Source organism: Podarcis gaigeae (genome assembly GCF_964106915.1).
Source record: "Podarcis gaigeae genome assembly, chromosome: 8".
Lineage (NCBI taxonomy): Eukaryota > Metazoa > Chordata > Lepidosauria > Squamata > Lacertidae > Podarcis > Podarcis gaigeae.
Genome location: NC_139684.1, coordinates 84,179,058 through 84,192,910, shown reverse-complemented (window position 1 = coordinate 84,192,910; position 13,853 = coordinate 84,179,058). Strand labels below are relative to the sequence as shown.

General features: G+C 48.1%; 1 protein-coding gene and 1 long non-coding RNA gene across 3 annotated transcripts in view; one reads left to right on the top strand and one right to left on the bottom strand.

Annotated features, from left to right (window-relative positions):
* LOC310851531 (SPARC-related modular calcium-binding protein 1-like) overlaps window positions 1-13,853 on the bottom strand; it is a 77,581-nt gene that overhangs the window by 63,105 nt on the left and 623 nt on the right. The gene's annotated exons all lie outside the window — the stretch shown is intronic.
* Window positions 10,900-13,018, top strand: LOC310851859. Its single transcript, XR_014567889.1, has 2 exons — window positions 10,900-11,120; window positions 12,163-13,018. It is a non-coding gene; the product is annotated as an uncharacterized lncRNA (long non-coding RNA).

The window sequence follows — 13,853 nt, the reverse complement described above, 5'->3', positions numbered from 1 at the left end:
AAGGCGACATTTTCCCACCTTCGCCGCATCAAGCAGTTGGTCCCTGACCTTTCCTGCCCCGACCTGGCCACAGTGATCCATGCGACGGTCATCTCCAGGCTTGACTACTGTAATTCGCTCTACGTTGGGCTGCCCTTGAAGCTGTCCCAGAAACTCCAGCGGGTGCAGAATGCTGCAGCGAGGCTCCTCACGGGGTCTCTGCCATGGGAGTATATTCACCCAGTGCTTTTCAAGCTGCACTGGCTCCTGGTGGAGTACATGGCCAGATTTAAGGTGCTGGTTTTGACCTTTAAAGCCCTTCACGGCCTAGGACCCTCGTACCTACGGGACCGCCTCTCCCGGTATGCCCCACGGAGGACCTTAAGGTCCATAAATAGCAACACCCTAGAGGTCCCGGGCCCTAAGGAAGTCAGATTAGCCTCAACCAGAAGCAGGGCCTTCTCAGCACTGGCTCCGGCCTGGTGGAACGCTCTGTCTCATGAGACCAGAGCCCTGCGGGATCTGATTTCTTTCCGCAGGGCCTGTAAGACAGAGTTGTTCCACCTGGCCTTTGGCTTGGATTCAATTTGATTCCCTCCCCCTCTTTCTTTTTCCTTTTTCCTCCTGTGAAGATGCTGCATTTTAATGTTGTATTTTAATCTTGTTTTTAAATTGTATTTTAATCAACTTGTTTTTATTATTGGTTGTTAGCTGCCCTGAGCCCAGTCTTGGCTGGGGAAGGCTGGGTATAAATAAAATTTACTATTCTTATTCTTATTCTTATTCTTATTATTAACTTTCATGCTCAAGTGCAGAAGTTGGTACTGAAGCATCTGGAGCAAAACTCCACCCATCTCATTTTATCTCAGTTTCTCCTTTTTCCAGTCACTTCACAACAGTTTAGGGCTTTTTAAAAAAAAATCTCATGAAAATCCACCAGCATTTTAGTATGAATTTTCCCCAACACGTGTTTTTCTATGTAATTTTACTACGTGGACACCTTTCTCCAGAGCAATTTTCCCCGAGGGTAATGCAAAGTTGTGTCCTATTTCCCAAGAACGTGTGCATTTCTAAGCACGCTTTACTCTAACAAATGCTCCCTCCCTCTTTTTTTACACACGATCTGCCTAGATACAGAGGACAGCAAACTTTTTTCAGAAGGGCCAGTCCACTGTCCCTCAGACCTGGGGGGGGGGGGCGGACTATATTTTGAAGGGGGGGAGAACGAATTCCTATGCCCCACAAATAACCCAGAGGTGCGTTTTAAATAAAAGCACACATTCCACTCATGTAAAAACAACAGGCAGGCCCCACAAATAACCCAGAGATGCATTTGAAATAAAAGGACACATTCTACTCATGTAAAAACACACTGATTCCTGGACCGTCTACGGGCCGGATTTAGAAGGCGATTGGGCCAGATCCGGCCCCTGGGCTTTAGGTTGCCTACCCCTGGTCTAGAGGACCCCCGGTTTGCCTACCCATGCACTAGATCAGCCTTTCTCAACCTGTGGGTCCCCAGATGTTGTTGGACTACAACTCCCATCACCCTTAGTTAGCAAGGCCAGAGCTCAGGGATGATGGGAGTTGTAGTCCAACAACATCTGGGGACCCACAGGTTGAGAACCGCGCAGTGTTCCCCAACCTTGGGCCTCCAGCGGTTTTTGACTACAATTCCCATCATCCTTGACCACTGGTCTTGCTAGCGAGGGATGATGGGAGTTGTAGTCCAAAAACAGCTGGAGGCCCAAGGTTGGGGAACACTGCAGAGGGCTGAACTGCAAACCTTGGAGAAGGGTAAATTTCCGAGAGAGGCCTGCATTTCGCTTTTTGCATTGTTTTGGAGCGCGCAGGTTAGCTTCCGGTTCAGGTTCGGGTGCGAAATGGATCAAATTTCTTCCCCACCCCTCACCCCAAAACTAAGTAGTGTCCAACTCAGTCCTGAAGAACAAAACTTCCCACAGAAACAGTGCCAAGTAGCAGAAATCAGAGGGTGGCTTGCATCCCCCCCCCTTCTTCCTCAACACAGGTGTGCAACCCTTAGGCGCTCTCTGCTTCCTCTGATGATGGGAACTTGGAACGAAAAACCGGCTCTCTTTTAGACGTGTCCTTACACCTCCCTCTCTGCTCCTTTTCTATTTCATTTTTTGGCTGCCTGGGGTTTGCTCCTTTTCAAAAAAATATATTTACGAAGGATTTGGCTGAGCTGCCAAATTCCTACACGAAATTCTCCGCCTAAAGAAACTCTCTTCTCCTCGCCCCACAAAAGGGAGCTCAAGTCTGGAAACGAACAGGAGGGATTCCTGGTGGAGGCGAGAGGCCGCAAATCGCCAGACTTCTTTATTACTTTTCCGTTTGTGCTTACCTGAAGGAGCGTCTCCACTCCCATCGTTCTGCCCGACAATGAGGTCCAGTGCCGAGGGCCTTCTGGCGGTTCCCTCATTGCGAGAAGTGAGGGTACAGGAAACCAGGCAGAGGGCCTTCTTGGTGGTGGCGCCCGCCCTGTGGAACGCCCTCCCACCAGATGTCAAAGAGAAAAACAAATACCAGACTTTTAGAAGACATCTGAAGGCAGCCCTGTTTAGGGAAGCTTTTAATGTTTAACAGACTACTGTATTTTAATACCCAGAGTGGCTGGGGAAATGCAGCTAGATGGGTGGTGTATAAATAAATTATTATTATTATTATTACTACTACGACGACGACAAAATGGTCTTAAAAGAATGGCATCGGCGCGACGAGATCGCTTCTGAAATTGCTTCTGAATTCCAGCTGCAGGAGAGAGGGCTTTGTGCGTGGGATCCTTAAGGACTTTGGGGCCAGAAGACCAGGGTTCCACTTGGCTGAACTGCCACGATACCCCTCCACACAAAAAAAATGGGTTTCCAAAGTGTACGCATTACTGTCTGAACAGGAGACCTCAAATAGGATAGCTCAGTCCACAGTTTTGACATTGCCTGTCAAAAACTGAACAGATCCCTCGAGCTAGCCAAGTCAGCGGTCAGGGATGATGGGAGTTGTAGTCCTGCGATATGTAGAGAGTACCACAATGGGTAAACCTGCCTTAAAAATATTAATAATAATAATAATAATACTTTTTTACTTGTACCCTGCCCATAGGGACACGGGTGGCGCTGTGGGTTAAACCACAGAGCCTAGGACTTGCCAATGAGAAGGTCGGCGGTTCGAATCCCCGCGGCAGGGTGAGTTCCCATTGCTCGGTCCCTGCTCCTGCCAACCTAGCAGTTCGAAACCACGTCAAAGTGCAAGTAGATAAATAGGTACCGCTCCGGCGGGAAGGTAAACGGCGTTTCCGTGCACTGCTCTGGTTCGCCAGAAGCAGCCTAGTCATGCTGGCCACATGACCAGGAAGCTGTACGCCGGCTCCCTCAGCCAATAAAGCGAGATGAGTGCCACAACCCCAGAGTTGGCCACGACTGGACCTAATGGTCAGGGGCCCCTTTACCTTTACTTTACCCTGCCCATCTGGCTGGGTTTCCCCAGCCATTCTGGGCGGCTTCCAACAAAAGACCAAGCATACACTAAGATGTCACACATTAAAAACTTCCCTGAACAGGACTGCCTTCAGATGTCTTCTGAATGTCAGGTAGTTGTTTATCTCTTTAACATCTGGTGGGAGGGTGTTCCACAGGGCGGGAGCCACCACCGAGAAGGCCCTCTGCCTGGTTCCCTGTAGCTTTGCTTCTCACAGTGAGGGAACTGCCAGAAGGCCCTCGGAGCTGGACCTCAGTGTCCAGGCTGAACGATGAGGGTGGAGACGCTCCTTCAGGTATACTGGGCCTTTGAGGCCATTTAGGGCTTTAAAGATCAACACCAACACTTTGAATTGTGCTCGGAAACGTAAAAGTAGGGACTCGCCTGCCCTATGCACTTACAGCTGTCTCATACCACTGAATCTCAACTGCGATGCTACTTACGCTGAGACTGGGAGTTTAAGTTGGTTGAGCATGAGACTTTTAACATCAGGGTCCTGGGTTCAAGTCCCACATGTCAGGGACTGGCTGTATGCAAGAGTGGTGGGAGGAGCTGGCTGTGGAGCCCCCAGGGGAAGAAGGCTCAGAAACCATGGAGTGATGGTGGGTCGGAAGCTGAGAAGGTAACAGGTCTAGGGTTGTCATATGTCTGGACTTATCTGGATTACTGCAGCCGCAAGCAGCCTCTGAGCGGAAATCGGGGAAATGTCCGGGAAAATGTGGACATACGGCAGCCCATGGCAGCAGTCTTGTTTTTAACGATTGTTTCCCTCCAAATTTTCACTCTTTGAAATACAGTGGTACCTCGGGTTAAGTACTTAATTCGTTCTTCGTACTTAACCTGAAACTGTTCTCAACCTGAAGCACCACTTTAGCTAATGGGGCCTCCTGCTGCCGCCAATTTCTGTTCTTATCCTGAAGCAAAGTTCTTAACCTGAAGCACGATCTTTGGGTTAGTGGAGTCTGTAACCTGAAGCGTATGTAACCTGAGGTACCACTGTATGGCAACCCTACTGGTGTCAATCAAAAGGTGACGGACCCAGGTGGCACCTATGGAACACTGAGGAACGAATATTCTGAAGTGTCTCATTGGCTGTAGCTGAGTGATGTTGGCTATAAAAAAGTCTTGATGGATAGCTCAGTTGGTAGCACATGAGACTCTTAACCTCAAGGTCATGGGTTTGAGCCCCATGCTGAGAAAAATATTCCGGCATTGCACTAGATCCTTGCAGTCCCTTCCAACTCTGCAATTCTATGATTAAGGTAAAGGTAAAGGGACCCCTGATCGGCAAGTCCTAGGCTCTGTGGTTTAACCCACAGTGCCACCCATGTCCCTGAGTGGTACCTCAGGTTAAGTACTTAATTCGTTCCGGAGGTCCATTCTTAACCTGAAACTGTTCTTAACCTGAAGCACCACTTTAGCTAATGGGGCCTCCCGCTGCTGCCACTGCGCCACCGGAGCCCAATTTCTGTTCTCATCCTGAAGCAAAGTTCTTAACCTGAAGCAGTATTTCTGGCTTAGCGGAGTCTGTAACCTGAAGAGTATGTAACCTGAAGTGTATGTAACCTGAGGTACCACTGTATTCTATGATTATGCATACACAAATCACAGCTGAATTAAAAGAGGGGGTTACTGTGCTCCTTGGGCCTGACCCTCCTGTGTCCTAAAGAGTTAACTCCAGGTCACCCACTGTGATTTATTGCTGGCTCGCTCCTGTCACAGATGCCCCAATGGGAAGAACGACAACAGCACCCGAGCTTAACACTGCTTTCTTTTTTTCTCTTTTTTTAATTCAAAATTATAACAAGACATATTATCCAAAAACATATCATCCTTGTCCCCCCCCCCCATTTTTCCTCCCTCCCCCCAAAAAAACCCCACCCACCGCCCCAACTTCCCTCAGTTCCAGTCTTTGGTTTCTCTAAGAATGCTGTTTTCTGCATGTTACAAAGTTGTATAGATCCTCAAACTATTTAGCTGATTATTATCAATAAAGAGTTTGTGAATGTTTATTCAAAACCTGCCAAGGAGTCCAGTTTGCTTTGTTGCGTCTTCAGATACTTTGTAAAGGGTTCCCATTCATCCTTAAAGTCACAGTTATCCTTGTCCCGTAGCTTATATGTCAGTTTTGCCAGTCCTGCATAGTCCATCAATTTTTCTTGCCATGGTTCTTTAGTTGGGGTTTCTTCAGTCTTCCATCCTTGTGCTACCAGAACTATCGCGGCCGTTGTCGCATACATGAAGATGTTTTTCAACTTTTTTGGCAGGTCTTTCCCTACAATCCCCCACAAAAATGCCTCGGGTTTTTAAACAAATGTTGAATGGAACATTTTCTTCAATTCGTTGTATATCATTTCCCAAATTGTTTTAATTACCTTACACTGCTTTCCCTACTTCTACTAACTCCTGTGTTTGCTACTAAAGAGTTAACTCCAGGTCGCTCACTGTGATTTATTGCTGGCCCGCTCCTGTCACAGATGCCCCAATGTGTATTGAGGAAGATGCAGCCACCGCTGGTCTCCTTGGTCTGGGAGCCCTCCCAAATTCAGGCTCGTGCTCTCGGGCCAACCGTGTGTCCTCCTGGCTCAGGAATAGGTCACGCTTTCACATGCTGTGAAACACAGGCCGTCCCGCGGCTGCCAGATGGGGAACGACCGACATCCATATTTAGTTCCCGGTGGTTGCCTGCAGGAGCTAATTTTACTCTGCCCTGGCAGGGCCAAGCCCCTCGGGGACTGATGTCATCCCCTCTCCGGGGACTTAAAAAAAGATCAGTATTAGTCAGCTGGAAAGCCAGCCAGCAGGACCCACAGATCGATAGCCCTCTCGTCCCCGCACCTCGCTCGGACGTGACAGGTGGAGGGTTGGGAAGAGATAACATCTCGGGGCCTGCACAGGGCGGGTCGATTTAATGGGAATCACCCCAACCCAAATTTTAAAGGAGGGGGACTTCTGGATCAGTTCCTGGCTCGTGTCTCCGGGGTGGAGATGAGGCATACGACTTGGGCACTTGGTCTGCAGGATAGCAGCAAGGGGCTGTAAACTAATCTCCAAAAAGCCATTCTGCCTGGGAGCCTCTCTCCTCTGCCTGCTCGAACGGGGTTGGATGGTGCCCACGTTCGCACCTCGCTTTTAAAGCACTGTGACTTTAAACAGTAGCGGCCTCCCCCAAATAATTTTGGGAGTTGTAGTTTGGCAGGGGCGCCCAGAGTTGCCCCTTCCCACTCCCCTCACAGAGCTACAATTCTCTGGCAAGACGGAATGGCTGTTAAACCGCTCTGGGAATTGTAGCTCTGGGAGGGCAACAGAGGTCTCCTAATCACTTTCAGCACCCTTTAAAAAACTACAGCTCCCAAGATTCTTCAGGAGAAACCGTGACTGTTCAAAGTGCTTTAAATGTACAGTGTATCATGTGCATTTTTGCCGCAGTCTAGGCTCCTCTGAAGGAAGCTGGGTCTGAAGAGAAGCACCTTAAATGTGGTCAGAGGAGCAAAAATCTGTCCCACCCCCCCTCAAAAATCATTCAGATATTGCTAATCATTTTCATCAACAGATACACAACCTTCCGTTTATTGGATTGTCTTTTTTTTTTTGTATTTTGTGGTATTGTCATTTTATTTTGCGATGTACGGGTATAGGGTAGTATACAAATTTTAATTTTAATAATAATAATAATTTATTAAATTTGTATACTGCCCCTCATCCGCAGATCTCAGGGCGCTTCACAACCACGAAGGGGGCGGGTATTTAAATATACACCCCCATCAAGCTTGGCTCTCCTAACGGGAGGGTTGTATGGTGTTGAGAAAGTTGTGGTCCCTGGTGCAATTTGAGTGTTATGGGGTTTGTGGTTCTCCTAAACAAGATGGCTGCCAAGGCTATAGAAACATAGCAAGCTCCCTTACACTGAGTCAGGCCATTGGTCCACCCAGCTCAGTAATGTCCACACGGACTGGTAGCATTTCTCCATAGTTCCAGGCAGGGGATGTTCCCAGCCCTAACAGGAGACGCTGGGGCTCGAACCTGGAACCTTCAGCATGTGAAAAAAGTGCTCCACCAGAGGGAATCAGCCAAACATTCTTCCTGGCCTAGAACAAGTTTTGTGGGATAAAAAAGCCAGCTGGTGGTTGCTAGACAACCATCAAGCGCCCTCTTTCTCCCACCAAAAACTAAGGAGGCAAGTGGGACAATGGCGTCATTTCCGAAGTAATGCTTTGGGCTTTGTGAAGTTGTGGGTGAGTATGTCAGATGACACAGCGATTCTTCAAACAGCTCTTGTTTATTCACAGGCCAGAACAGAACCAAAACTTCAATACATAACACCCCTCCCCACCGAGATAAGACATTAGTTACAATCATAGTGGTTCCATTCCATACCTTTATTGGTTTCCATAAGGAACATAAGCATATAAATGACCCTATTCACCACACAGCTTTACATGTGCAGTTTGTCCAGTGAACATATTCTTTTAAATACACTGGGCGCTTGGAAACCCTGCTGGATCGCCGAGGGCCAGTACCAAGGTCCGGGTGGCCTTGCAGATTTCCTGGGCGGAGAGTTCAGCAGCTTCCGAGGCCACGGCCTCCTCAATGGCTTTCTGCAGCGTGAGGTCTGGCTTGGTGAGGAGACGCCGTTGCAGACGGATGTCCCGGACCCCGAAGACGATTCGATCCATCAGGGCATCGTCTAAGTCTCGGAACTCGCAGTGCACTGCAGCCTGTCGGAGGGCAGTGTTGTAGTTGTTGATTGACTCCCCCTCTGCCTGGTTCCGGGGGTAGAACGCATGGCGGGCAGCAATCTTGGACGGCTTTGGTGCGTAGTGGTTGCGGAGCTTCTCTTGAATCGTGTCCCACGGTGTTGCCTGGACTGCTACAGGCGCAACCAATGCTCGGGCCATCTCAAACACCTCAGGCCCACAGAGGCTGAGGAATAGCCCCCGCTTACGCTCCTGTGATACTTCCGTCAGCTCGTTGGCTTGGAGGTAGCAGTCGAACCGAGCGAGGTAGGAGTCCCATGATTCAGAGGCTGGCGCAAACGGCGGTAGAGGCACAAGTGAAGCCATGATTCCGATGCCGGCGTGGAGGGCGATGGATGGAACACCGTGCTCTAGCCAGAACGGTCAGCTCTGAATTGGTTCTGCTCAGTGATTTCGCTCGGTGTTTCAGCTCAGTGATTCAGCTCCGCTCAGAGGGTGGCTGCATCTGGCTGTGCTCCGATGTCCATCCATCCCATCCTTGTTGCCAGTGTTAAGTTGTGGGTGAACATATCAGACGACACAGCGATTCTTCAAACAGCTCTTGTTTATTCACAGGCCAGAACAGAACTGAAACTTCAATACATAACAGGCTTCCTTTGCAGCAAAACTCGACGATTATTAACATTGCGTTATCCTTGATGGAAAGGCAAAAGTGGTGGAGGAGGTCTCCGCTCTCACAAGCTTAGGGTTGTATGCAGAGTAGACCCATTCATTCCAATGGATCTACTCTGAGTCGGACAGAGCTTAGCCACAACCCTTATAAGCTACATTTCAATGCTGCGGGGAGGAGGAGGAGGAGGATGAGAGAGATGGCAGGTGCAAAGCTAATGGGAAGGATATGCCCAAATGAGTTGGGTGGGTTTTTTCAGAAGGGCAAGAAAGGGTCGAGGAGGAGAGATTCAGAGTGGCATAGTGGGATCTCTGGGTTGTGGGTTCAAGCCCCATGTTGAGCAAAAGATCTCTGCATCACAGTGGGGCTGGACTTCATGAGCCTCATGGTCCCTTCTGACTCTGCAATTCTATGAAAGGATTAGGAGAGCAGTGGAGAGGCCATAGTGGGTTCTGGGGAGGTGGGACAGAGTTTCGGACCAAAGGCACATCAGGGAAAAACAAAGTAGAGCGCCTTGCAAGAGCTCAGCTGCTCCGTCAGCTGATGCAAGCAGCACGAGCTTTGCAAGAGGTCAGCTGCCCATCCAATAAGGTCAGAACTTTGTAAACAGAGCAGCAGAAGACAACTGCATCAGATTTAAAGTTGTGAATCAGCCTTGGCACATGCAGGAACGAAATGTCACCGTGTCCCTGGCACATGTAAACATGCAAGCGAAGCCTGTTGTCTTTGTCTATGGATGCCCAGATAAACACGGCGAAGGAATAATCATCATTGCGCTGACTGGCAAATCTTTCCCCGCCACACTGGACTACAACTCCCATCAGCCCCTGCAAGCACAGCCAACGGCCAGGGATGATGGGAACTGTAGTTTGACAACATCTGGAGGGCCAGAGATCCCTCACGCTTGCCTAAGAACCTGAGAACAGGCCTGCTGGGTCAGGTTAAAGATCCATGAGGACCAGCAACTTGCTCCTCACCTAGCTGAGTGGGTCTCTCTCTCTGTTTTATGTACATTATAAAAAGAAGTAATAGCAGTAAGCAAAAGGGTGCCCCTAGGAAGCTCACCATGTAGGTGTTGAAAGAATAGTCCTCCCCCACTGCTTCTCCCAGCAGCCAGCATTTAGTGGTAAACTGCTCCTGACCGTGGAGGTTCGATACAGACGTTGTGACCGATAGCCATTAATAAACCATTAGCTGCAAGGTGTGGCCTTAAGGCCACCGGAGTCCCTCACCTTGCAGGGGCTAAGAAGGCCTAGGCCTGGATAGGTGGCTGTCAGAGGTTCTGTGGTGTAGTGGTTAGAACACTGTACTAGGGCCTGGGAGATCAGGGTTCAGATCCACACACAACATAACTATAAGTGCCTCTTCAACGTTTAGGAATGCGGGTATGTTTTTGTCAATGCAGTACAGTGGTGCCTCGCAAGACGAAAAGGATCCGTTCCGCGAGTCTCTTCGTCTTGCGGTTTTTTCGTCTTGCGAAGCAAGCCCATTAGCGGCTTAGCGGCTCAGCGGCTCAGCGCTATTAGCGGCTTAGCGCTATTAGCGGCTTAGCGGATCAGCTGATAAGCGGCTTAGCGGATCAGCTGTTAAGCGGCTTAGCGGCTTAGCGGATCAGCTGATTCCCTGGCAAGATGGAATGGCTTTCAGCTGATAAGCGGCTTAGCGGCTTAGAAAAGGGGGGGGGGAGGAAAAAACCCCGCAGGAACTCACAATACATTTTCGTCTTGCGAAGCAAGCCCATAGGAAATTCGTTTTGCAAAGCACCTCCAAAACGGAAAACCCTTTCGTCTAGCGGGTTTTCCGTCTTGCGAGGCATTCGTCTTGCGGGGCACCACTGTACTGACGTATTTGTTAGTGCTGGTGATGATTTCTGTATTGCAGGGGGTTGGACTAGATGACCCCCGGGTCCCTTCCAACTCTACAATTCTATGATTCTAGAATAATAATAAAAACAGTAAGGGGAATTCAGCCACAAAGCTCCTGAGCATACCCTCCAACATTTCTCTGATGAAAATAGGGAGGCCCCATTCCATAATGATATTTTTACTATTTATAACCGACGCATTATAAAACATTAAGCATTTTTTTTTTAAAAAAAACTCTCCTATACAAGACTGCCTTCAGACGGCTCAGGGGTCGGGTAACTCCGTACCATCCAACATTTCTCCAATGAAAATAGGGACGTCGTAAGGGAAAATGGGACATTCTGGGATCAAATCAGAAACCGGGACGGCTTCTCTAAATCAGGGGCATCCCTGGAAAATAGGGACATTTGGAAGGTATGTATGGGGTGACTTTGGGCCAGTCACAGCCTAACCTACTTCGCAAGGTTGTTGTCTGGGAGGTGCAGAACCACAAACACCACCTTGAGTTCATCGGAGGAAAGGTGAGAGATAAATATAATAATAAAAAGAGCAAAAGGTGGGAAATAAATGGAAGAAAATGTTTTTAAACGAAGAAAACACCAGTTTTTTTTATAAACCTGTTTTAATGCGTTTTATGCTACACATCTGCTTTTACAATTGATCATAAGGTCGGTGGTTTGAATCCCCATGACGGGGTGAGCTCCTGTTGCTCGGTCCTGCCCACCTAGCAGTTTGAAAGCACATCAAAGTGCAAGTAGATAAATAGGTACCACTCCGGCGAGAAGGTAAACGGTGTTTCTGTGCGCTGCTCTGGTTCGCCAGAAGCTGCTTAGTCATGCTAAGAGGAGGTTAAGGGGTGATATGATAGCCATGTTCAAATATATAAAAGGATGTCACATAGAGGAGGGAGAAAGGTTGTTTTCTGCTGCTCCAGAGAAGCGGACACGGAGCAATGGATCCAAACTACAAGAAAGAAGATTCCACCTAAACATTAGGAAGAACTTCCTGACAGTAAGAGCTGTTCGACAGTGGAATTTGCTGCCAAGGAGTGTGGTGGAGTCTCCTTCTTTGGAGGTCTTTAAGCAGAGGCTTGACAACCATATGTCAGGAGTGCTCTGATGGTGTTTCCTGCTTGGCAGGGGGTTGGACTCGATGGCCATTGTGGTCTCTTCCAACTCTAGGATTCTATGATTCTATGATTCATGCTGGCCACATGACCCGGAAGCTGTACGCCGGCTCCCTCGGACAATAAAGCGAGACGAGCGCCGCAACCCCAGAATCGGCCACGACTGGACCTCATGATCAGGGGCCCCTTTACCTTTACTATATTGCATCTACCTCAGAGGGTTGTTGTGGGGATCAAATAGGGAAGGGAAGTACCAGGTACACCACTTTGAGAAAAAGATGGCCTATAAATGTAGGAAATCAATAAATAACTGTGCCAAATCAATTTCAGGGGATGCAGTACAAGGGTGATGATCGCAATCGTAACTCCAGAGCCCTTTGGAAAGTCTTAGCCTTATCAGAGCCCAAGGCTGAGGAGAAGTCAGACTGACCCAAATACCACGGAAAAGCAACGACAAGCAAAAGCTGTACCTGGTGAATTTCTGCCTGCCCCGCAGCTGTTCGAGAGACCTGCTAACAAACGAAGGTGCAAAACTGCTGAGCCCAGGCAGTAAAAGTCTGCTGTATTGACACGATTGTAGCCCCTGAGTCCAAACCGCTGCCCGCTTTTTCTACAAGATCATCTTCGACTTCTCAAAAGGGACATTCATTCTTCGGGTGTCTGTGGTCTCGGGAAGCTAAGGAACGCCAAAACCTCAGCCCTCCTGCTAAGAGGAGGCGAGTTAAGCTCTTGCTATCAGAACCAAGCCAATACAAGAGCAGCTCATGCTTGCAAAGTGATTTTTGGCCAGTTGGGATAAACCACCAAAGTTGCAACCCTCAGCGGACGTCAAGCACCAAACCAGATTTTATAAAAACTACTTGACTGGAGGCAGTTAGAGGAAGTCTCCAGAAAGGTGTTCTGCACCACCAAAATGAATGTGCGAATTTCAGAAGAGAAATAAAAAATAAAATCAGGACACAACTGCTTTGTTTCGTCAGGCATTCTGGCTTTCCAGACACAGTGTGAGAATCTTCCTAAGTGTTTGTGTGCATATTATAAAAGTAAAATGTTAGCTCTACGGCTTTCTGCGGCTTCTGGGAAGGAAAGATTTGCAGAGAGCAAAAACACTTTGCATTAGGGGTTCTGTAGCTTGTGGATTGTAAACTGGAGTTAAGCCAAAATAAACCAAATGTCGTGCCAAGCATTGATCGCCGTAACTTCTCTTTTTAAAAAATAAAACACCCACATTTGACATTTCAGGTGCTGTGGCATCCAAACCTTCATGAATCCGCGTCCTATCTGCCACAGAGCCAAAATCAGGAAGATGTCGATCTCAGTTGCTGATAAATTCCCCCCACTCCAATCCCACAGTTAGGATGTTGTTGGTATAGGTGCATTTCTTTGTTAGATATCGACAGCTGCTGTTCTGAGCCGTTTTGCGTGCTCTTAAACTTACAATAACAACATTAATATTACCAATAATAGTAATACAAGTAAGAGGTCCCGTGAACCTTTCGTTTCACTGCAAGCCGCCTAGAGACTCCCCTGTGTTAGGCAACTAATAAATTCAATAATAGCATTATGAATGGTGATAATATAAGGAAGAGGACCAGCAAACTATTTGCTTGATGGTGAATTTCCCAGAGACTTCCCCCTGTGTTAGGCAACTTCTAAGTTAAATAATAGGGGTGCAGCAATGAAGTTGTCTAGCACATTTGCAGAGCTAAGTATGGTTTCAAATTGGATGGTGGACCACGTGTTGAGATACTTGTATTGAAGGGGGTTAGTCTAGAGGATCTTCGGGTGTCCCTTTCAACTCTACAGATCTATGATTCTAACAATATAAGCAAGAGGGTGAGTGCATTTTTCACTCAAGGTCAGTGCATGCCCCCTAAAAAAAAAACCAAACCAAAAAAACCCCCCACACCCTTAAATCCCACTATAGCGCTTAATAGTAATAATACCATTTTTGTCTCTTTTTTACCTCAGATCGGTACAGTGGTACCTCGGGTTAAGAACTTAATTCATTCTGGAGGTCC